The following is a 25,250-nucleotide window of genomic DNA, read 5'->3' as shown; positions in this document are numbered from 1 at the left end:
TTGGCAGTGCACTCGGTGAGAAGTGCTAGGAGTGGTCATGGGCATGGTCTCAATAGGGTGCCTGGTTTAGGGTCACACTGTATAACACTGGTGTGACCAGTGTCATCGGGTTGGGGACTCAGGTATCTACCCCCAAGTGGCACATCACTTGCGTAGCTGGTTTGGTGGCTCTGGTGGTCAAGCCCATTTTTTTTCTAAGGCCATGTGGAATAGGCTATGCTAGTTACGCAAATTTACCCTTAAGAATAAGGGCGTGTAGGCATCCTGCAACTTTATTTAACATGCTTATTATAAATATGTGAATATAGATTTGTAGGGTGACACAGCTACTAGGGCTTGGCAGCCACTCTGACGGACTCGCTATGCCTTCGTTGGACTCTGAGCGGACTTGCTCAACAACCAATAAGGCCTCTCTAGTTGCCATAGCTCCAGAGTTAACTGGGCCATGGGGCAGGGTTACAGGGTTGTGGTGGCGATGACGTCTCGGGCGACGAGTCCTCAGCATAACTTCATTGTAGAAAGCATCCAAACTGCGGTGAAGCTCTACCAGGGTCATGACCGGGTTGGCTAATGGGAAGGCTCGGGCAGACCTTAGGGATCCCACAGGTCTTCCAATCAATACGGGCTGGTTGCTGGAGGCGGTTGCAGCTTCACTGTTTGCCATGGTCCGGCGAGCAATTGACGTACGATTCACAACTAGGTCAAAGGTGATCCGATCGATCAACGCCTCATGCGCTCTCGAATAGCGCACAATCTGCACCAATGCAGGGTCTGCCTCAAAGTCTTCCGTGGCAACTTGGGTCGGACTACCATAGCCTTCACGACTAGGATAGTAGCAGAACAGTCGGTTGTTCAGCCATGGCGACAAATATCGCAACTGGACTATACCTTCTCGGGCTGCAAGCTGATGGGCTTGGGCTTCGCTGGTGGCTGCTCTACCAGTTTAAATGGTAAGGGCATTCCAGCGAGGAACTCCCTCCAAAGATGTGCACTGAGGCCCAAAGGTGACGGATGGTATCACTCGCAGGCTCCTCATGCACAATATGTATTGAGGGCTCTTCTATGCCAAAAACTTGGCGATTGAGGTCGGCAAGGATGGCTAAGAAATCTCCATGCTCGGATGCGGTGGTCTCATTGCATAGAATGCGGCCACACATCTTGTTGGTCTAAGGTTACTAGGGTGGGGTCTCAAGGTTGCACTTTGCTGGGTTGATGCAAGGATCAACTATATACGCTAAGGAGTCTTCCATCGCACGCTGGGGGATGCGACAACTCCGGTGTCGATCATAGATACAAAGCTAGCGGGTTGGGCTGACACCTTTGGCACCAACTCAACAAAAGTGTCGTATGGCCATAGTGGTTGGCTATAGGGTAGGCTAGGCTGGGTTGTGGATATATAAATATCCGGGCTAGGGATAGCGACTTGGCTAAGATAGGTTTAGCAAATGGTTAGCCTGCCTCTGATACCAAGGTTGTAGCAACCGTTTTTTTGGAAAAATAATTTCTAGAAAATAGGCCCTTATGTTCACCAGTCCCAGGATTACTGTTAGCTCGTGGACACTCACTTGATACAGAAATCCCAAGAAAAATTACAATTTTTTGGGTTACAAGACCAAGAAGGTCCATAGGGTTGAACATAAGTATCAGGTGACGGCGGAAGCGACTCGAGGAATCTCCAGTGCCCATGGGACTCCATTCCCACCGGAATAGCTGACCTAGTGTAGTGCCCCAAGTGTAAGACTTTCCCTTTTTGTAACCTTCCATGTGGGACCACCTTGACTTTGTCATGAGAGTTATCTATGCATGTATGATTTCATGTGTCACCTTGTGTTCTTCTTTTGCATGCATGCATCCATGTCATACCATCCTTGCCATACCTTATGATGTTATGTCTTGATATGATTGCATGTGATATTGCTAGGTGTGATTTATGTGATCTTGTGATTTCATGCTTGTGTGGCTTGAGTGGAGTGGTGCATGTGTTAGCAAGTGCTTAGTTTTCAAAACCAACCACCTTCTCCTCCTCTCTATTTTTCCCCTATGTAAAATTCCACCTCTTCCTTTCCCTTTTAAAATAATGCCCATGTTTTAGCTAAAATTGTGATGGATGAGAGATGTGAATTGCTGGTTTTGAATGTGTGTTAAAGGTGCATATGAAATTACAAAATAGATCAAACTAATGCTGTTTTGTAAAATATCTACTTGCTCCTATATCCTTGGTCTTATTTTTATTAATTAGGAGTTGATTTTCCAAGTCCAGGGATGTGCTTGTTATATTTTTATCACTTGTATATACCCATGTGCATTTCTTTCTTCCCTATTATTATTTCTGTAGATAGGAAATCAGAAGGAATGGTTTTCCCTTATCTGCCGCCACAGGTGGGCTCTCTCCCTCCTGGCCGGCCCATCTTCTCTCCCTCACGTGCACAGAGCCCACAAGAGCGAACCTCTCTTCCTCCTCTCGACGTCATCTCTGTACGACCGCAGCTCAACCTCCCGATCGCCTCCCCTTCGATCCTGTGGCCCTAGCGCCTCCCCCGAGGTGATATAAGGTGGAGGGAACCTTTCTCCTTCCCTAGGGTTTCCCCTCCTTCCTCCAGCGCCGCCGCCACCTCCCTCCTTTTCTCTTCCCTCTCCCTGGTAAGCTCTCTGTAGAGTAGGAGCAGAGAGAGAGAGAGAACCCTCCGTCGTCGAACGCCGTCCTCCTGTCTTCTCCGGCACCGGTAGCCATGTCCAGGGGCACGGGAGGTCACCCCGTGCTCCATTCCCGCCATCGCTGAGGTCGAGGAGCGACCTCAACGACGGCCAGGACCTCGTCATCGCCTCGGTCCAGGAGCTCTTCTTCCTCTTCTTCGGTTCGACAGCAGCAGTTCGTCTCCTTCCTCTTCATCGTCTCGTTGCCGTGGGGTCCCCTCCTTCCTTCCCCAAGGTGAGGTGCCTTCCCCCCTTCCTTCTTCCTCCCTTCTCCCTCGTTGGCTCCGGCTAGCCGTAGTTGCTGCACTTCCGTGCCCGAGTTGTGATGTGTGTGCGTTGTTGGTTGTGTGAGGCGAGCTCGTGCAGCAGAGCAGGTCGTGGCTAGCACCACGCAGCAGCAGAGAGGTAGCGTCGGGGTAGACCTCCGGTGGCGCAGTAGCAGCAGCAACACGGCGAGTAGCCGGTGATCTCTCTGTCGCCGTGCTACCTTGTCGAGCGGAGCAGCAGCAGGTTACCCTCGTTCGAGTGAGTGGTGTGTGGTGCAGCGCGTGTAGGTTGTGTGTGTGGGTGTGTGGCGCAGGAGGATACTCACTCTCCCCTCGTAGTAGTAGCAGCACCGAGGCTTCGGACCCCTCGCCGACGTAGAGCCTTCTTGTCGCCATGATCTCTGTCAGCAGAGAGTTGTAGGTGCTTCGTGCATGGAGGTTGTGTGTGTGTGTTGTAGTGCAGGTGCAGTCAGGGTAGGAGGCGTGCCGCAGCAGCTTCGTCGGCCTCCCTGATGCGGCGCAGCAGCAACAACAGTGTTGAGCCACGGCGGCCTTCCTATCGCCGGTGCTTCACGGTGCAGAGCAGAGCGCGCAGCGTAGGAGCTCAGGTAGTTTCAGACCTCCCCTTTGGCAGTAATCGTCTCGTGGCGCAGTGGTGTTGTCTTTGTTGGTTTGCCGTCAGGTGCAGGGTTCGAGTCCCATGCGGCGCACCACCCCTTTTGCAGTATATTTTTTCATTGACTTGGTAGTAGAAGCTCTAGCTGGCAGACTTAACCTGCCTGTTCCCCTATGTTCTGTCGATAGTATACCAGTAGCAGAGTGGCACGGTTAGTATTTGTGCACCAGGGGTTTCTGAGTTCAAAACCCAGTGTGCCCCTTTTTATTTTATTTTTTCCTTCATGTTATTTTTTCTTCTTGCCTCTTTGCTTGATGCCATATTTGTGCCACAATCCTTACATGGCTGGGCATTTTTTTATCCTATGCTGCAATAAGAGGTGCCATATCATGTGTGCATGTGTGTGTTCATTGGAGTGGTGTATGTGTATTCACATGGTGTTGGCCACATGTGAGTGTGTGGTATAGTGATTCTTCTTAGTAGATGATCCTAGGAACATATTAGTTAGAGTAGATATAGCATGTGTAGATTCTTCTTGGAAGTAGGTACTAGTAATTGATGTTTGCAATAGGTTGTGTGTGTGGGGTGGCTTAGTGAGTAGAATTTATGTTGTTAATGTGCATGACACAAACATGGGGTTCAAACCCCCATGTAACTTTGTCATTGTGCACATGAACACCACCTTTGTAGTTGTGGTCTTAGTAGGAACTACATGAAATGATGCCCATTCCCTAGGCGTGATTTGGAGTAGTTTACTCTCCCTTAATTTGTGGTCACTTGTTCCAAGTAAGTGTCCCCATATTATAGATGATTTTGGGGTAGAATATCCCAAGGAATCCAGTGGTGAAGTTTGTTTTGCCATTAGGATACTTTATGGAGTTGACATATTCAGATTAGTTGCAAGTTTGATCTTTGATTCCATGGAATAGGTGGAGCCCAAGGGCATGAGTTTTTGTGTGATAGTAGTAGGGGTTTTGCTCTACACCATAGTGGTGTCAATTATAACTTGGTGTAATGTGTGTGCAAACTATGCCTAGACAAAGTGGGCATGTGGCTGAAAAATTCCAGTTTAGTGAAATCTGAAATTTCACAAAGTCTGGGATGCTGGAAACATTTTCTTCTCTTATAGATGAGGATGTGCTGGTCATTCTGTTGAGAACTAGCCTTAGCTCAGTGCTAGGAGTTTGAACCTGGTATGTTTGTGAAGCTCCCTGTCAAATTTCAAATCATTTGGAGTCCAGTAGGTTGTGTTTCGATTGCTGTCAAAAAGCTTCAGAACAGAGACAGAAACTCAGGTGCAGGAATTTTCACGAAGTCCCAGAGATCTGATGGTTTTGGGAAAGTTTGTTGCCTTGTATCTTCTAGAGTTTAATTCCTTTTGCTGTGATTCTTGCTGGTGCTTGTAGTGTTCTTGGTTGGCTTCAGCCAGATATATTATTTGTCATGTTTGGAGACCTGTAGCTATGTTGTATGTAGCTCCCAAAGAGCTAAGATGCAGATTATGGCAGATTATGTAGTTTTGCCATTTTGGTCATTGTGTGAGCCTAGGGGGTGTTGTGGTGTTATTCCTTGCTCCATTCCATTCATGTTGGAATGATACATGTCTTGGCAACCTGAGAATACCAGATTTGTGCCATTTGAGTGTGTGGTGTTGATTCTTCCACGTAGAGCTTCATATCTTGTTTCGTTGATTCCCGTTGATCCGTAGCTCCGTTTGCAATGTTCTTTATATGGTTTTGCACCGTTTTCACGAGCCGCATCTGTTCATATCTTTCTCATGCATGTAAAAATAGCTTAGTGTACAGTTCTGTCCAGAAACTTGCAGTAGTTTATTTTGCTTGTGCTAGTGATAGAAATAGTGGTGCATGCTCAATTTTCATCTCATGCATCATGTGATTGTTGCATCTTGTGGTGCTGTTGTTCATTGGCTGTTATTCTCATGTTGGGTAGCATCGGGATCGGAGAACGAATACGTGGAGTCAGGAGAGTACGTGCAGGACGAACCAGAACCATTCCAAGCCGAGGATATCACAGGCAAGATGATATGACCTTGATTCCATCTCTAGACTTGTTATGTTAGTTTCATTTCCATGTCATATTGCTCGCTGCCTACCACTGAATTAAATTGCCTCTTGAAATGCCATGAGCCCAAACACCGTCCTCCTTCCTAGCAAACTTGTATGGCTAAGTAGGCTTGCTCAGCTGCTAATGTTAGCATTGCTAGTTGCAGGTGCTTTGACTCATGTGATAACATGAGCTTTGATATCATTATCTTAAATTCTGTTATTTAATTAATGCACCTATATACTTGGTAAATGACGGGAGGCCTAGCCTTTTGCCGGGTGCTTTGTTCCGTTATTGCCGCCTTAGTTACCGGTTACCGGTGTTTGATTCCATAATGATCGCTCCTAACACGTTCGGGGTTGTTATGGGGACCCCCTTGATAAATCGCGTAGTGCTAAGGCTTGTCCGGCAGGACCCAACTTTGGTTTTAATCTGCTAATCACATAATAATCTGCATAGGGAATAGTTACCCCGAGGAATTTAATCAACAACCCGGGCCAGTGCTCCTCATGAGTGTTGGCCCCACCTGAGCGATGTCCGGGGCCCCACTGGTCACCCAAAGGTTTAGCCATCCCGACGTCTAGCTCATCTGTCGTGTCCTGAGACTGAGGTACGCGGCTCTTATCAGGGTCGTCGACACGATGGGAGGTCCTGCTAGCCTTGTCTTACCTTAGCGGTATATCTTGCGTATAGGAATCCCAGTGAAGCTTTGGTTTCCCCCAGAGTTGAGGTTTTCCTCTAAGGAATCCGACGAGATCACGAGATTCATTATAGAGGATGCTTTTGCGGCTTGTGTTCGTTTGTGATGGACTAGTTGGAACACCCCTGCAGGGTTTAATCTTTCGGAAAGCCGTGCCCGCGGTTATGTGGCAACTTGGAATATTTTGTTAACATCCGGTATTAGAGAACTTAAACATAAACTAATAAAACTGCCAACTGTGTGTTACCGTGACCGTCCCTTCGAAGATCTCTCTTCGATCGGGAACACGGTGGGGTTATGAATGCCGTAGGTAGGTGTTCAGGATCACTTAGTGATCAAGTAATCCCGACTGCTAGCGTAGCCCACCTTCGCTTCTATTTTGCGTAAGTTAGCCACTTAATCAAGCATAGGATGCTGCACCCTGATACACTTCTCCCTCACCCTACCCAATAACATGACTAGTTTTGGCACCAAGGTCTTAGATTGCTGAGTCCCCGTGGCTCACGGATTCCTCCGTAACTCCGAGCAGGTACAGGTACCCCAAAGACAGATGATCCCGACGGCACCCAGCTGGCGTGGCAGTACGACGAGGAGACAGACCGCCTCTACGTGAACTATCCAGAGGACTGAGGCGTGGTCGTGATCGTGGGCCTGCAGCAGGGTAGCATAGCATTTTCCATGTTTTGTAGTCCGTAGCGAAACTACCTTGTTTGTATCTGTGTTATACTCTAAGTTATTAATAAGAAGACAGTTGAATCCCGAATTGTCTACTTTTATTATTATTTGTGCTATGTTACTTGCTTGCAAAACGCTTAGATGCGCTTCTTTCCTATTCGGGGGCCTCGACCCCCAGATCGGAAAGGACCGCATCTTGGTCGTTACACCTAGATAATTCCTATCTCACAAGGCTGCTATCCTCGACTCCTAGGTTCCGGGGTTGACGACATCGTGCTCCTCTCCGATGAAATTTGGCCAAGACAATAGCTAGGGACAAGCCAGTGAGTACTTTGAATGTACTCGAAAACATCAAGAAAACAGACAAGTTAAAGCAGGTGAGATGCATGCTAAAACCATTTAATAACTCTATCATGCCATAAAAATTAGTTCATGAATGCATTTATGCATATGAATCATTTCCACCAATTATGTATACGCAAACAAGGAAAAGTAACAATCAATTATAAGCATGTCGACCGGGCTCGTGGGCCGACACCTCAGAAGGACAAGCAATACAAGCCACAGTCGGGTATCTTGGCGACACCGCATAAAGGGGCTTGTTGATGAAATATTACTATACATGCACAGTTGGGTGTCTAGAGCGACACCATAAAAAGGGCTTATATGAAGATAATGATGAATAAGTAATAGCATGAATGCCACAGTCGGGCGTGTGAGTGATGACGGGATGATGTATATACTTCTCGCACCTCGTTGGTTACCCCAAGTGGAAGGTTGAGATGTAGTCAGCAACAAGTTTCCCTTACACGGGAACTGTAAGGTTTATCGAACCAGGAGGACTCGTAGGATCAACAAGTAGGTGTCTCCTATCCTGGTCAGCAGAAGACGTGGACCTGCACACACAACAAATAACTTTGCTCCCAACGAGTACAGAGAGGTTGTCAATCTCTTCGGCCTTGTAGTTTGCAAAGGATAAAAACACAAGCGGGAATTAATAGTGATTGCAACGGGAAAGTAAATGAAAGCGGTAAATGATGGAGGTGTAAACAATGATGGTGATATGGACCGGAGTCACATGATGTTCACTAGTGATGCCTCTCTCCCAAAAGACGATAAACAACTATGCTTGCTAAACAAATGACAGTTGGGCAATTGACAGAATTATGAACGCACCACAATGCTAATTATGCTACTTGATATTTAGAGGTTCAATAGTAATGGGCAGTACACCAAGACAAGTAGACCATTTATTCATCAACATCTACTTACTAATCATCCACCTTGAGATATCTATCCAGAACATCTCTCCGGTATTAGGTTGCGAGCCCCACCCAAAGTGTAAACTCAAAGCAACGGACAACTTCATTGACGAAATATGCGTAAGGTAAACAATCCTTGCAACCGTGGTCACAAGCAGAGTTGTTTTCTCCCTGGTGGCAACATCACATCCCCTAGTCTCATGTTTCTGCCACTCAAGCTAGACATCGAGGGGCATGAACCCACAATCATGCATAACGCTCCCTCTTAGAGTTACAATCTACTACTTTGCCAAAGCAATAAATAGCAACGGAGAAAATGCATGAATCACTAAGGAACATAATATAAAAGGATAATAAAATATATAACTCATAACAATCTGAACATAATCTCATAATCCATGAGATCCCAACAAACTGAGCATAGCAATAGCAAGAGAATTACATAGATGCCTTGATCATGTAGGGCAACTCACAAGGACTAACCATTGAAGCACAAGATTGGACAGAAGACATCACATAACTACTGGTCATGGACCCATGGTCCAAGGAGGACTACTCACGACACGTCCGGGAAGCATCCATGGCGGTGGAGAAGCTCTCGGAGGTCAATCCTCACTCCGGCACGGTGCCGGGAAGAGGTCTCTTGGCGCTCCCGACCTCAGAAGCGTTGGTGCGGCGGAATGATGGAGAAATTTGCGATTCTGGAAGTTGTGGAAGGGTTTCCTCTCGGGACTCTAAATATAGGCCAAAGGAGGGCACCGGAGGAGGTGGGGCCCACCCAGGCGGCCTCCTGATGCGGCCTAGGGCCTGGCCGTGCTAGCAGGTCGCGTGGGTAGACATTGGCCCGCCTCTCAGCCATCTTCGGTCATCTCGAAGCTTTTGTTTCGCTGGTTTTTTATATATTTTTCCTGGATTTTTTTCGGGCTTCGGAAAATTGGGTAAGTGCCCCTGCAAAATAGACATCAGCAGACAGAAACTGGCAGTGAGTGCACTGAGTTAGTAGGTTAGTCCAAATATGTGTAAAATGATATAAAAATGTAGCAGGACATATATAAGTACTCTTCACCCACAGCCCTTGGCTTTCCATAGTCACTCGGACTAATCCCGTGTATGATATTTTAGAAGTAAACACTTAGAACCAGCACACACCCATTTTTACCCCTGCAAAGTCCAGCTTCACTTGGACTACGCTGCTAGGAAAAAACCGTAAGACGGGGAGGCCAACATCCTCTAATAGTATGGGATAACATTTCTATCACACGCTACAAGGGAAGAGCTCTTCCCTCTCGGTCCCGCACCGAAAACACCCATGAGCCCTGACCGGATGATTGGCTTTATTGCAGGGCCATGGAGACCTTCATCCCGGCCCCTCTACTTGGCGTGTACCTCATAATAGGTTTATGGCCTACTAAACTGTATTCCTTTTAGGGAAGAGCTGTGGCAGATGATGACCCACAAGTATAGGGGATCAATCGTAGTCCTTCCGATAAGTAAGAGTGTCGAACCCAACGAGGAGCAGAAGGCTCTGATAAACGGTTTTCACCAAGGTAATAACTGCAAGCACTGAAAGTAGCGGTAACAAGTGATGGTGTAGTGAGGTGAAACGTAGCAGGTGAAAAGTAACAAGTAACAAGTAATAGCAACGTTGTAGCAAAGTGGCCCAATCCCTTTTGTAGCAAGGGACAAGCCTGAACAAAGTCTTATAGGAGGAAAAACGCTCCCGAGGACACACGGGAATTTCTGTCATGCTAGTTTCATCATGTTCATATGATTCGCGTTCGTTACTTTGATAGTTTGGTATCTGGGTGGACCGGCGCTTGGGTACCGCCCTTACTTGGACAAGCATCCCACTTATGATTAACCCCTCTCACAAGCATCCACAACTACAAATGAAGAATTAAGACAACGTCTAACCATAACATTAAACTAGTGGATCCAAATCAGCCCCTTACGAAGCAACACATAGACTGGGGTTTAAGGTTCTGTCACTCTAGCAACCCATCATCTACTTACTACTCCCCAATGCCTTCCTCTAGGCCCAAATATGGTGAAGTGTTATGTAGTCGACGTTCACATAACACCACTAGAGGAAAAGACAACATACATCATATCAAAATACCGAACGAATACCAAATTCACATGACTACTATTAGCATGACTTATCCCATGTCCTCAGGAACAAAAGTAACTACTCACAAAGCATAATCATATTCATGATCATAGAGGTAATGAGTAGCATCAAGGATCTGAACATAAACTCTTACACCAAGTAATCCAACTAGCCTCAACTACAAAGAGTAATCAACACTACTAGCAACCTTACAAGTACCAATCGGAGTCGCGAGACGGAGAATGGTTACAAGAGATGAACTAGGGTTTGGAGATGAGATGGTGCTGATGAAAGATGTTAATGGAGACGAGCCCCCTCCGATGAGAGGAGTGTTGGTGATGACGATGGCGAAGATTTCCCCCTCCGGGAGGGATGTTTCCCCAGCAAGATCGTCCTGCCGGAGCTCTAGATTGGTTCTGCTCAAGTTCCGCCTCATGGCGGCGGCGCCTCCTCGAAAAAGCTCCTCCCTCATTTTTTCCAGACGAAACCCTTCTATATAGCAGAAGAGGGGGGCCAGTGGGCCACCAGGGGTGCCCACAAGCCGTGTAGCCGCGGCCAAGGGGGCAAGTCGTGGCCACCAGGCTTGTGGGGCCCTGGCAGCTCCCCTTTGGCACTTCTTTTGCCTAGTATTTTTTATATATTCCCAAAAAATTCCACGTTGATTTTCAGGGCATTTGGAGTTGCGCAGAATAGAGTACTCAGACTTGCTTCTTTTCCAGTCCAGAATTCCAGCTGCCGGTATTCTCCCTCTTCAAATAAACCTTGCAAAATAAGAGAGAAAAGGCATAAGTATGGTACCACAAAGTATAATAACAGTCCATAAAGCGATAAATATCAACATGAAAGCATGATGCAAAATGGAAGTATTAACTCCCCCAAGCTTAGACCTCGCTTGTCCTCAAGCGAAAACCAAGATCCATAAACATGTCCACATGTTTAGGGATGAAGGTGTCGATAAAACATAATACGGACATGAGGGCATCATGATCACACATAGAACAACAATACATCATAAAGATTCTTACGGGAAAGTAACAATTCCTTCACAAAGCAAAGTATGAAACAAAAACCTTACCGAGAAGTAGCCAACAACAGTCATAGTCATTGAAGCAATTGCAATTTATCATAACATCATAAAGAGTCAAATAAGAGCTTGTAAAGCAAATCCACATACTCAATCATCTCTTTTGTTTTCCACAATTGTTACAACTCACGTGGTACTCATGGTATCAAAGTTTCAGTTGGACACAGAGAAAGATAGGGGCTTATAATTTTGCCTCCCAACCATTTACCTCAAGGGTAAAGTCAACAATAATAAAGCATAAGTAGTCATCTCCAAGTTGATATATGAATATAGATCTTTCCCTAGCATATGACGTTCACCAAGATGAAGACGAAATAGGGAATTGGTGTTGATCACCAAGACTTTCACAAGGACAAAAGTAAAGGTACAAGATACGCCCTTCGCAGAGGGAAGCAGAGGTTTTCATGCGCTTTTAAGGTTGGATATATGACCTCTTAGTGTAAAGGAACGTCACTTTATATTGCCCCCTGTGATAAAGAACTTTATTATGCAGTATGTCGCTTTTATGTCTTCCTCGTCACAGGTTCGTACAAAGCTTATTTTCCACACACTAATAAATCATACATACTTTAGATAACAACTTTGTATTGCTTGCACCGATGACAACTTACTTGAAGGATCTTACACAATCCATAGGTAGGTATTGTGGACTCTCATGGCAAAACTGGTTTAAGGTTTATGGATGCACAAGTAGTATTTCTACTTAGTATGGAAGTTTTGGCTAATATGAGGTGGAAGCAATCGTCACATGCTAATGGATCTCTAGACATATAAAATTGTTTGGAACCGAGCAAACACAATTCATTATGTTGTCTTCCTTGTCCAACATCTACTTCTAAGCATGTAATAGTTTGGTGAGTGCTCACAATTATATAAAGTGTCTAAAATGATATATTTATATGTGAACCTTTCTTTCCTTATTACTTCTTATTAATTGCAACAATGACTGGGATCTATGTTGGTCTATTCTCAACAAGTTTCAATCATCATACTTGTTATATGTGAAGCTATCACTTTCCATAAGATCATCTCATGATCTTTCATGCTATCGTTCTTTTCATACTTTTGATCACGGCACAAAACAAAGCCCTTGACTAAGATACTCTTTATTATATAGCTCGCAAGCTCGAATACATTGGGGGAGACACAAGGCAAAAGACTCAAACTAAACACTAAAGACTTAACCCACTAAGGGAAGAAAGTAAAAACTGAAAAAGAAAGAACTAAAACAAAGGTAAAAGCAAAAGATATAAAGGTGATACGATACCAGGGCAACTCCCCCAAGCTTGGCACAAGCCAATGGAGTTGCCCATACCAATGCTTAGTTGTCTTCCTTTCGTGGTGATGGTGGTGGAGTTGCAACATGAGTTTGATCCTCCGTCTTCCAAGGCATAGGTGCTCCATCATGGCAGGATGAACGAGTCGCCGGAATCCTCAAATCTGCAACCAACTGTATTTATTTAAATCTATACTCATACTCACAATTTTGGTTCTGCAGGTCATAGATCTGGCCCTGGAGTTGATCAACCCTGTCATAGAGCCTGGAGAGGTGCTTCCCAATGTCATTGGCATCCATCTTGTGCTTGTTGGTGAACTCCGTGATCATCATGTGGTTGGTGTTGAGTCCACTCTCCACCATCCCTTGGCACTTGAAGACTTGTTGCTCCATTGCTTCGAGCCTCGTCTCCACGTTTCCGGTCTTCTTAGGCCCCTCAACATCACAGATGTGCAACATCCCCTCACACATCTCAATAGATTGAGGGTGTTGCAGCACTTCCGTGAGGTAGGCACTACTGGAATCCAGTTCTTTGCCGCCACCCAGTTCTTTGCCGTCTGCTGGCTGACGGCAAAGAACCTCTTTGCCATCAGTTGACACAAGGCGGACGGCAAAGGACCGACACATGGCAAAAATACTATTTGCCATGTGTCAGCCCTTTGCCGTCTGCCAGCGGACGGCAAAGAGACCCAGAGCAGACGGCAAAGCGGACGAGTGGGTCCCATGCCTGCCGTGTGTGACATCCGGGGGCCTTTGCCGTCCGGGGGCCTTTGCCGTCTGCCATGGGGCCCTTTGCCGTCGGGGGGCGGACGACAAAGGGGCCACCCTATAACGGCCGTTAACCCCCTCCTCGCTCACTGTCTGTCTCTCCCCCCGGCCACTGTCTCGCTCACTATCTCTCTCCACGGCGACCCCCTCCCCGCGGCGACCCCCCCACCCCCCGCGGTGAGCCCCTCCCCGCGGCGACCCACCCCCGCGGCGAGCCCCTCCCCGCGGCGAGCCCCCTGCCGCGCGCCCCCTGCCCCCTGCCGTCGTCCACCGCCGCCGCCGCCGCCCCTTGCCGTCGTCCACCACGGTGAGTTCTTCTTCCTTTTCTTTTTAAAAAAGTTAATTACTTTAGTTAGTTTATTAGGTTAGTTTTTTTATTATATATAGGGTAATTTAGTTAGTTTATTTGGTTAGATTATTAGGCTAATTAGGTTAGTTAGTTAGGTTAGAAGAAAAAAAGAAGAAAAGCAGAAGGAAAAAATGAAAAAGAAAAAAGGAAAAGAAGAAAATAATTAGAAGAAGAACGAAAAGAAGAAGGAGAAGAAGAAGAAGAAGAAGAAGAAGAAGAAGAAGAAGAAGAAGAAGAAGAAGAAGAAGAAGAAGAGGAGGAGGAGGAGGAGGTGAAAAAAGAAGAAGAAGAAGAAGAAGAAGAGTAGGAGGAGGAGGAGGAGGAGAAAGAAGAAGAAGAAGAAGAAGAAGAAGAAGAAGAAAAAGAATGGGAGGAGAAAAAGAGGAGGGGGAGGAGGAGGAGAAAGAAGAAGAAGAAGAAGAAGAAGAAGAAGAAGAAAAGAGGAGAGAGGAGAAGAAGAAAGAAGAGGAAAAGGGAACCCCGGCACCCCGAAACTGATCCTCGACCCCCGACCCCTGACGCCCGACGCCACTGACCCCCGACCATCGACCCCCGATGCCACTGACCCCCGACCGCCGACTCCCGACGCCACTGACCCCCGACGCCACTAACCCTCGAACCCCGACGCCACTGACCCCTGACCCAGACCCTCGGCCCACGACTCCCGACCCCCGACGCTCGACGCCAGCAACCCCCGATCCCCGACGCCACTGACACCCGACGTCACTGACCCTCGACCCCCGACGCCACTGACCCCCCACAACCGACGCCACTAACCCCTCGACCCCTGATGCCACAGACACCCGACACCACCGACCCTCGACCGCACTGACTCCCGACGCCACTAAGCCCCGACCCCCGACACCTCTTCTGCCTTCTGTTGAACGAGAAGGTGCTTTTCGGCCTTCCAGAGGCCCACGAGGTCATAGCTTTGTAAATTATGAGTTAGGTCACATATTTTCCGATTATGTTAATTATAAAAACATCGTATTTGTGTTGATCGTGTGAATTTCAATGTGCAGTTGTTCAACGACCTCCACGTGCGTTGGACGAGCTCCGCCCTTGCGTTTGTTGTTGAGCACAAATGACTTCTCCTCCTACCCCCTTAATTTGCTGTGTCCCGGTCTTCGTGCCGATGAAACTTGCTAGCTATAGGTTTCTTCAATCATGAGTATGCGTGACCAGTATGCGTCTCCCGTTCGAAAGGGCGACATCTATAAATATGCATTTCTTTGCATACTTATAACCGCCATCCTTTCGAATTGTCCAACATTATCCATGGACAGCCCGAGTATGTGTAGATTGGGTTTGTTTTCCCGTATGCTGTGCTCCGGATCCGATGCGGAATTTCGTCAGTGCCTCCCCTGTTGTTCTTCGGGTACACATCCTCTCCGCTTATTGCCAAGACGTGTATCAGGAGAACAACGGGGAGGTGCTGCCGAAATTCTGCATCGCATCTGGAGCAGAGCATGGGAAAACGAACCCAATCTACACATACTCGGGTGGGATTAGGACCTATCTTTACCTATTAGCGTGTAGGTTGCATGGACGTAATAAAACTGACAAACTTGATTAGCGTATGAATATAGATGATGAATTATATATTTATTTCTTGTGCCCCCATAGGTAGCTAGGCAACATGAGTGATCATGCTTGGATGTACACTGGTCACCCTAGTCAGAAAGACATGACTCATGAATGGTTAACAAAAACCACGGGGTTTGTGAGAGCCGCATTTGCAAATGGCCAACAAAAAACATGGTGCCCCTGTCCCAACTGCGACAACTGGAAAAAGCAGGCAGAGTTTGAAATGGGTAAACACCTGCAGAAGTGGGGTTTTACGCCTAATTATACGGTGTGGACTTTTCATGGTGAGTCTGACCAACGTGCCAGAGCTAGGCAGAGAATGCTACAACGCGATGATGACGATATTTGGACGCTTTCTACCCAAAGGCCATGTACTGCCTGCAAACCTGTACCAGTCACAGAAAATCCTCCGTGTACTTAAGATGCCCTATGAGAAGATACATGCGTGTGAGAATGGATGTGCCTTATTTAGGCTTGAGTATGCAGCCTTGAACTATTGCCCCATTTGCAATTCTTCCAGGTATATTGTGGTAGACAACGACATGGGTGAGAAGAATCAGACCAAAATCCCCATTAGTGTTCTTCGGTATCTGCCAATCGTACCAAGACTTCAACGTCTTTTCATGGTCGAAGAGACGGCCAGACAGATGACATGGCACAAATTGGGCAAAAGAACCGAACTAGATGCGGATGGAAACAAGATGCTAGTACACACTTCAGATGGTTTTGTGTGGAGGCACTTCGATGCTTTACGTAAGGATAAATCGGAAGATCCAAGGCAACCTAGAGTTGCCATCAACACGGATGGGTTCAATGTGTATGGTTTGACGACAACACAATACAATTGTTGGCCTGTATTTGTCATTCCACTAAATTTGCCACCCGGAGAGATTATGAAAAGAAAGAACATTTTCCTGACGTTGATAATTCCAGGGCCCAACTATCCGGGGAAGAATATGAATGTGTACATGCAGCCGCTTAAGGATGAGTTGCCAGAAGCCTGGAATAATGGGATCAAGACCTACGACGCGGCTACCAAAACAAATTTCAAAATGCATGTGTGGTACATGTACTCGACGCATGATTATCCAGCGTTTGCGCTATTCGCTGGCTGGTGTGTGCATGGAAGGTTCCCGTGCACCACATGCAAGGCAGCTCTTCAGTTCCGTTGGCTGCAGGCTGGTCGCAAGTATTCTCGCTTCGACATGCATAGACAATTCCTGGATCCTGACCACAAGTTTAGAAAAGACAAGAAGAATTTCATCAAAGGTAGAGTTGTCAAAAACACTGCACCAGCTGCGTTGATAGGCCAACAGACCCTTGATCAGTTAAACGCTCTCGAGCCTAATCCTTTGCGTCCAGGATACTTCAAAGGGTATAATACGGAACACGCCTGGACTCACAAGTCATGCCTATGGGATCTGCCTTACTTCAAAGACCTCCTTTGCCCACACAACATTGACGTGATGCACACTGAAAAGAATATTGCGGAGGCCATTTTTGGTACATTGTTCGGCATAGAGGGGAAGTCAAAAGATAATCCTAAGGCTAGAATCGACCTGGAGGTTCTATGTGATAGACCGTTGCAAAACTTGCGACAACGGAAAGGAAAGCAAAGCATAGCGAAGCCAAAGGCATGGTTCAATCTTGAAAGGCCAGCTATGAGGGAAATGCTATTGTGGGTGAAAATGCGATTGATGTTCCGCGATGGGTATGCTGCGAATCTAAAGAGGGGAGCGAGTCTTGAGAAATTGAAAATATTTGGGCTCAAGAATCATGATTGGGACATATGGATTGAGCGGGTAATGCCGGTGATGTTGCGTGGCTTTATCCCTGAGGATGAATGGCTAGTACTGGCATAGCTGAGCTATTTCTTCCATTCTCTTTGTGCGAAAGAACTATCGCCTGGCGTGCTAGATGAAATGGAAGAGTTGGCATCGGAGTTGATCTGCAAATTAGAAAAGATCTTTCCACCGAGCTTCTTTAATCCAATGCAACATTTGATTTTGCATCTCCCGACCAAGGCAAGAATGGGGGGCCCGTTCAAAATCGATGGTGCTACTCAACTGAGAGGATGCAGAAGACGCTTCGAGCTAAGTGTAAAAATTAACGTAGAATTGAAGCATCGATGGCCGAGGCATTCATTACTGAGGAGGCGGCAAACTTCGTGACAGCACACTACGAAGCCAAAAATCATCATTTGCATAACCCGAAGCCTCGGTACAATGATGTCGATCCAAAAAAAGTTTGATCCAACCTGAGCCTATTCAAAGGTAAGCTCGCACCATCTGGTGCTTCAAAAGGGAATCGTTGGATGTCGAAGAATGGCGGACCATTTCTTTGTATATCTTCACCAACCTAACAGAAGTGCGGCCATACATCGAGTAAGTTCTCGGTAATTTATTGTTCCGCAACTTCTAATTGCTATGAACTACTCTTATTCTCGGATATTTGATATAGTCGATACGTCGCCGAATTCTCGAATGGAGTGGTCATCGAAAAGGATTCCGTCGAAGAGTATGAGCTTCTCGCAAAGCATGGAGGCGACTATCCCAGTTTGATCTCTTGGTTCAAACAAAGGGTAATTAATTACCATTAAGGTGCCATTTGATTTCTTGGTCTAATTTGCAGCTAATGCATCCATTCTTTCGTATTAAACTTGTAGGCTGATGCAGAGTCTATGGACGTCGAGTTGAGACAAGTCGCTAATGGTTTTGACTATAAGGTCCGTTCATTTGACAAATACAACATCGACGGGCATCACTTTCGTACCTTTGGCAAAGAGCTATCTATGCCCGACCTAAAGACTAGAAATTGTTCTATCTCTGCTATCGGCGAAGGAGACACCGAGTATTATGGAAGAGTTGAAGCAATTTATGAACTTCTATTCTATGGTGAAAACCCACGGACCGTCGTAGTCTTCAAATGTTATCGGTTTGAGCCGAGGGAGACTAGAAGGACTCATGAACATATAGGACTAGTCGAAATCAACCAAAACACCCACTTAGATGTTCCCGATGTCTATATTACGGCTCAACAGTCGACCCAAGTTTTCTATCTACCGTGGGCCTGCCAAACTGATCCAAATCTCAAAGGTTGGGATGTCGTTTATGAAGTGCCACCACATTTTAGAGCACCTACCCTCAATGAAGAGGATTACGAACCTCACATTAACCCAGACACATATGAAGGAGAATTCTTCCAAGAAACACATATGTCCAAGAAACATTTCAAGAACCGCTCTACTTCACCCCAGAACATTGAAGTAGACAGCGACAGTGAATCCATCTTAACCCCTAAGCCCGAACAGGAAGAGCTGGAAGAAGAAGAGGTTACTGCTGCGGATGACCTGTCACTTCTTGACCGATTACATAATGGTGTCCTTCCACATGTTCTTCGTGATAGTGATGATCATGATGCATTTATTGATGATAGTGATGATCATGATGCATTTATTGACCCCGAAGCATATATAGACGAGCACGATTGTTATTAGTTCATGTCAGGTATTCAACTATTATACTATATATAAATTTTGAGTTCATGTTAGGTATTCAATTTTTATTAGTCATGTTGGTATTTATGACGATGGTACACTTAAATTATATACATTTTATTACTCATGTTGGTATTTATGTTGTACTAATTTCATTTACTCTTTGTCATGACAAGTGTTGAAAGATGGTGGGAAAGGGTCGAAAGCACTCCGCGGCTCCTTCTTCGTCGGCGGGTGATGGGATGGGTACTTCCATTCCTGCCTCGCCTCTTCGGAGAGCGTTGCTCTCCACTCTGCAAGGAGCGCCCCCCGTGAGAGGAGGTCGACCCCCCGCGAAGCCGAGAGGTACTAAAGGTACACGTTGTATTCATGTTGGTATTTATGTTGTACTCATGTTGTATTCATATTGGTATTTATATACATTTTATTACTCATGTTGGTATTTATGTTGTACTAAAGGTACACGTGGCCGCGTGAGAGGTAGGGCGGTGGCTGCCACGCCTTCTGAGGTGGCGGCTACACGGTCTCCGCCACCACCCCAAGCTGATTCACCTGAGGAGAGGACTTCTAGGGTGGATTCGTCTGAGGTGGAGGCTACACGGTCTCCGGTTCACGAGCCTGAGGTCGACGAGCCTTCGACCCACGAGACTCGTGTCCCAGAGGCTTCATTCTAGGCGACTTTGGAGCAAAGCAGGGATGAGGGTACGTCCCAAGAGACCCAGTGGGATACCTGGGCTGAGCCAAGTGGCCATGCTGGTAGCGACGAGGAGATGGGTGAGGGGGCTACCGTCTACCAGCGTGGTAGTTCGGGGCTCCCACTCGTGCCGGCGACCCCCGAGCAGAGGTGGTCGATTAGGCCAAATGGGGACAAGTAAGTTAATTTACTCTTATTTAACCTTTTGCCTTCGCGTTTTCTCAAATATCTAATGTTTTGGCTTTAATTTGTCATACTGTAGGGGTTGGATTGTTGCCAAGGGTGTCCGCAAGCCCAACAGCGTCCTTGCTGTGCTTTGCCGTAAAAACTTCCCAGGGTTTGTTACGTTGCCCGGTCGGGAGCGAGAGGTAGGAATGACCTGGGAGCACTACTTGGGTGCCCCGGCCCCGCCGGAGGTGGAGATCGACGGTGTTTTGTGCGACACGAGGGTGGACATGGTGATCCGAAAGTTTTGGGTAATTTCTCCTTCACACAATTATAAATCAACCATAGCTATTTATTGTACTAATCGGTGTTGTCTCGTTTGCAGACCTACTACAGGTGTGAGGAGGGATACGAGGAGGACGCGGCAAAGGTTATCGAAACCGAATGTCGTCGCCTACTTCAAAACTTTCGTCACGAGGCTCGGGTGCAGGCTGTTCGAGACTACTATGCCACGCGGCGTATTAGGATTGACAAGGCGAAGTGCCGTGATGCTAAGATGGAGAAGGAGCATTACATGAAGGTAATTACATATTATTAAGGCTTTGTAGTTAGTTTCCTTGATTTGGTTCTTACGCGCTCAAATTTCTCTTTATTAACTTAGGTGCCCCCGAGATAGTGTGTGGATAAGATGGATTGTTGGGAGGCCTTGGTGGATCAGTGGTGCTCCGAAACGTGGGAGTCCAGCCACAACAACGCCAAGGAGAGGCGTGGCAAAATGGTTGGCGTGCCATACCATCAAGGGAGCGTCAACTTAATCTAATTTGGCGAGAACTGGGTATGTGGTTTGCTTCATGCCTCATGCAATTCATTATTAATGCTATCTTGAGCCCTTTACTAATACAATTTTCCTCTCTCTCTCTTTTAGGCGCGTCACAATAAGACGGAGGTGCCACATATGTACGACCTGTATGAGATGGCCCATACTGCCTCGTACAAGAAGGTCAAGGCATTCTCTGAGTCTGACCTCGAGCATCCAGAAAACTTCACCAACATCTCCTCCCACCACAAGCTCCTGAAGTACAGAGATCACGAGAAGGCGAGGAAAGGGGAGAACTTTAACCCGAGCGAGGGGCCTATTGATCCAGAGCTCGTGGTGATAGCTGGCAACTGGAGGCCCCATGGCTCGATCGCCATTGGAGACGGCCTTATACATTGTCCTAGCACTCTGCGGCAGATAAAGGCACGCCAAACGAGCTCTTGTCCGGAGATAACACGTCGACCACGGCCAGTCGAGCTTGCCATCGAGGTTAGTTTAATGGACTCAACTATCTTTCCGCATTATGTTGTGCGTTGGAACCAATATGATTACATCGCTAACAATGAGTTGTGTTGCAGGCTGCTATTCAGAAAGAGAGAGAGGCAATGTAGGCGGCTATGGCGGAGAAGGATAAGGAAATTAGGGAGCTGAAGGAGAGGACGACTGCATTGGTGGAGGCGGAGAGGGCACGGAATGATGCGTCTAACAGGGCCATATGTGAGCTCTTCGTGGTAAGTTTCTTCTTCATGTTATTTCAAATCTTGCATTTGAATGTCCGTTTCATTAATAAATAAAAAGTTTGACTTGTCGAAACCAAATGTACAGTCTATGTGCGAGAAGAGCGGCCAAGTCCCTCCGCCGATGCCAGTCATTAACGTGGCGGGGACGGTGAGTTTCATTTTAGTGCAGTGATCTTAAGAGTGTCCTCATGCTAACTACACATTGCAAACGAGATTTGGTGCAGAATATCTCCCGAAACGCATCGCATGACCCTTCTACAGTCGAGCCTTCTCCAGGTGAAACAAGCCAAAGCCACCGTGCTTCACCGCCGTGATGACGATAATGGTATGTTATTTCTAGTGTTTTAATAAAAAATAGCTAGACTTCCATCTAAATGACATAATTAGCTTAGTTAGCTCCAAAATGGCTGTATTGGCTAATTATCCTACGAAATGACATAATTAGTTTAGTTAGCTCCAAAATGACCTATTTAATAAAAAATGACCTATAGATAACTAAGTTCTCTCCTAAATGACATAATAAGGCTTACGTAGCTCCAAGATGACCTATTCCCCCTAACTTAGGTATTAAATGGACTATAATTAACCTAGCTAGATCCAAAATGGCTTAATAAGCATAGATTGCTTCGGAATGACCTATTTTACCCAAGTTAGCTCCGAAACGACCTATAGTTAGCTAGGGTTCCACCTAAATGACATAATTAGCTTAGTTAGCTCCTAAATGGTCTATTTAATAAAACATGACCTATACTTAGCTAATTATCCTCGAAATGACATAATTAGCTCCAAAAAGGCATTCTTAGCTAATTTAGCCCAAAGAAGGGGACAAGAAAATAAGAAAGAGGAAAAATTAAAGGAACGAAGAAGAAGAAGAAGAGAAGAAGAAGAACAGAAGGAGGAGGATCAGAAGAAGGAGAAGCAGGAGAAGGAGCTCCTACTTCTCCTTCTTCTTCCTCCTTCTTCCTCCTTCTCCTTCTCCTTTTTCTTTTCTTCTTCTTCTCCTCTTCCTTCTCCTCCTCCTACTCCTCCTCCTCCTCCTCCTTCTTTCACTTCTTCGTCTCTTTGTCTTCTTCTACGTAGCTTAGACTCATCCAAGAAAGGCTAAATTGGCTAATTATCCTACGAAATGACATAATTAGCTTAGTTAGCTCCAAAATGACCTATAGTTAGCTAAGTTCTCTCCTAAATGACATAATAAGGCTTACGTAGCTCCAACATGACCCATTCCCCCTAACTTAGGTATTAAATGGCCTATAATTAGCCTAGCTAGATCCAAAATGGCTTAATAAGCATAGTTTGCTCCGGAATGACCTATTTTAACCAAGTTAGCTCCGAAATGACCTATAGTTAGCTAGGGTTCCACCTAAATGACATAATTAGCTTAGTTATCTCCTAAATGGTCTATTTAATAAAACATGGCCTATACTTAGCTAATTATCCTCGAAATGACATTTAGCTCCAAAAAGGCATTCTTAGCTAATTTAGCCCGAAGAAGGGGACAAGCGGAGAAGAAAGAGGAAAAATGAAAGGAAGGAAGAAGAAGAAGAAGAGAAGAAGAAGAAGAAGAAGAGAAGGAGGAGGATAAGAAGAAGGAGAAGAAGGAGGAGAAGCAGGAGAAGGAGCTCCTCCTTCTGCTTCTTCTTCCTCCTTCTTCCTCCTTCTCCTTCTCCTTCTTATTTTCTTCTTCCTCTCCTCTTCCTTCTCCTTCTCCTCCTCCTCCTCCTTCTTTTACTTCTACTTCTCTTTCTCTTCTTCTACGTAGCTTAGACTCATCCAAGAAAGGCTAAATTGGCTAATTATCCTACGAAATGACATAATTAGCTTAGTAAGCTCCAAAATGACCTATTTAATAAAAAATGACCGATAGTTAGCTAAGTTCTCTCCTAAATGACATAATAAGGCTTACGTAGCTGCAAGACGACCTATTCCCCCTAACTTAGGTATTAAATGACCTATAATTAGCCTAGCTAGATCCAAAATGGCTTAATAAGCATAGTTTGCTCCGGAATGACCTATTTTACCCAAGTTAGCTCCAAAACGACCTATAGTTAGCTAGGGTTCCACCTAAATGACATAATTAGCTTAGTTAGATCCTAAATGGTCTATTTAATAAAACATGACCTATACTTAGCTAATTATCCTCGAAATGACATAATTAGCTCCAAAAAGGCATTCTTAGCTAATTTAGCCCGAAGAAGGGGACAAGAGGAGAAGAAAGAGGAAAAATGAAAGGAAGGAAGAAGAAGAAGAAGAGAAGGAGGAGGATAAGAAGAAGGAGAGGAAGGAGGAGAAGCAGGAGAAGGAGCTCCTCCTTCTCCTTCTCCTTCCTCCTTCTTCCTCCTTCTCCTTCTCCTTCTTCTTTTCTTCTTCTTCTCCTCTTCCTTCTCCTTCTCCTCCTCCTGCTCCTCCTAGGGATGGAAATGGGTCGGGTTTGGAGCAGGCGGAGCTGATCCAAATCCAACCCATGACCCATATTCCCACCCTCTGCCCATCCACCAAAGTATCCATGGGCATAAGTTGTGCCCATGCCCAAACCCATTGGATATCCAGATATCCATGGAGCTCCATGGGCATAGAAAAATCAACATGAAGCCTTTCCAAAGATCAAATTAACTCATCATCGTTCGTTAAGTAAGATTAGGTTTAATAATTATGTTAGTGGAGTTGTGGGGGATTAAGGAACATGGGTCACACTTTGACCTTCTCTGACTGCGAGTGACTTGGGGTTGGACATTTTCTTAGTTTAACGTCACTACCATAGGGGGCCCATTTGTCATATGGGTATCCACTGGATATCCATGGAGCAAAAAATAAAACTGTGTCCAACTCGGTTGTTCATGGGTATTCATATCCACAGATCCATGGGCAGAAATGCGCTCTATACCCTTGCCCAACCGGGTCGGGTATCCATGGGTATTCATATCCATGGATAAAGTTGCCATCCCTACCTCCTCCTTATTGTAATTCTTCTTCTCTTTCTCTTCTTCTACGTAGCTTAGACTTATCCAAGAAAGGCTAAATTGGCTAATTATCCTACGAAATGACATAATTAGCTTAGTTAGCTCCAAAATGACCTATTTAATAAAAATGTCCTATACTTAGCTAAGTTCTCTCCTAAATGACATAATAAGGCTTACGTAGCTGCAAGATGACCTATTCCCCCTAACTTAGGTATTAAATGACCTATAATTAGCCTAGCTTGATCCAAAATGGCTTAATAAGCATAGTTTGCTCTGGAATGACCTATTTTACCCAAGTTAGCTCCGAAATGACCTATAGTTAGCTAGGGTTCCACCTAAATGACATAATTAGCTTAGTTAGCTCCTAAATGGTCTATTTAATAAAACATGACCTATACTTAGCTAATTATCCTCGAAATGACATAATTAGCTCCAAAAAGGCATTCTTAGCCGATTTAGCCCGAAGAAGGGGACAAGAGGAGAAGAAAGTGGAAAAATGAAAGGAAGGAAGAAGAAGAGTAAGAGAAGAAGAATAAGGAGAAGGAGGAGGATAAGAAGAAGGAGAAGAAGGAGGAGAAGAAGGAGAAGGAGCTCCTCCTTCTCCTTCTTCTTCCTCCTTCTTCCTCCTTCTCCTTCTTCTTTTCTTCTTCTTCTCCTCTTCCTTCTCCTTCTCCTCCTCCTCCTCCTCCTCCTTTTACTTCTTGTTCTCTTTCTCTTCTTCTACGTAGCTTAGACTCATCCAAGAAAGGCTAAATTAGCTAATTATCCTACGAAATGACATAATTAGCTTAGTTAGCTCCAAAATGAACTATTTAATAAAAAATGACCTATAGTTAGCTAAGTTCTTTCCTAAATGACATAATAAGGCTTACGTAGCTGCAAGATGACCTATTCCCCCTAACTTAGGTATTAAATGGCCTATAATTA

Source organism: Hordeum vulgare, chromosome 4H (genome assembly GCF_904849725.1).
Source record: "Hordeum vulgare subsp. vulgare chromosome 4H, MorexV3_pseudomolecules_assembly, whole genome shotgun sequence".
In the NCBI taxonomy this organism is placed as follows: Eukaryota; Viridiplantae; Streptophyta; class Magnoliopsida; order Poales; family Poaceae; genus Hordeum; species Hordeum vulgare.
Note: the sequence above shows the minus strand (reverse complement) of the source record.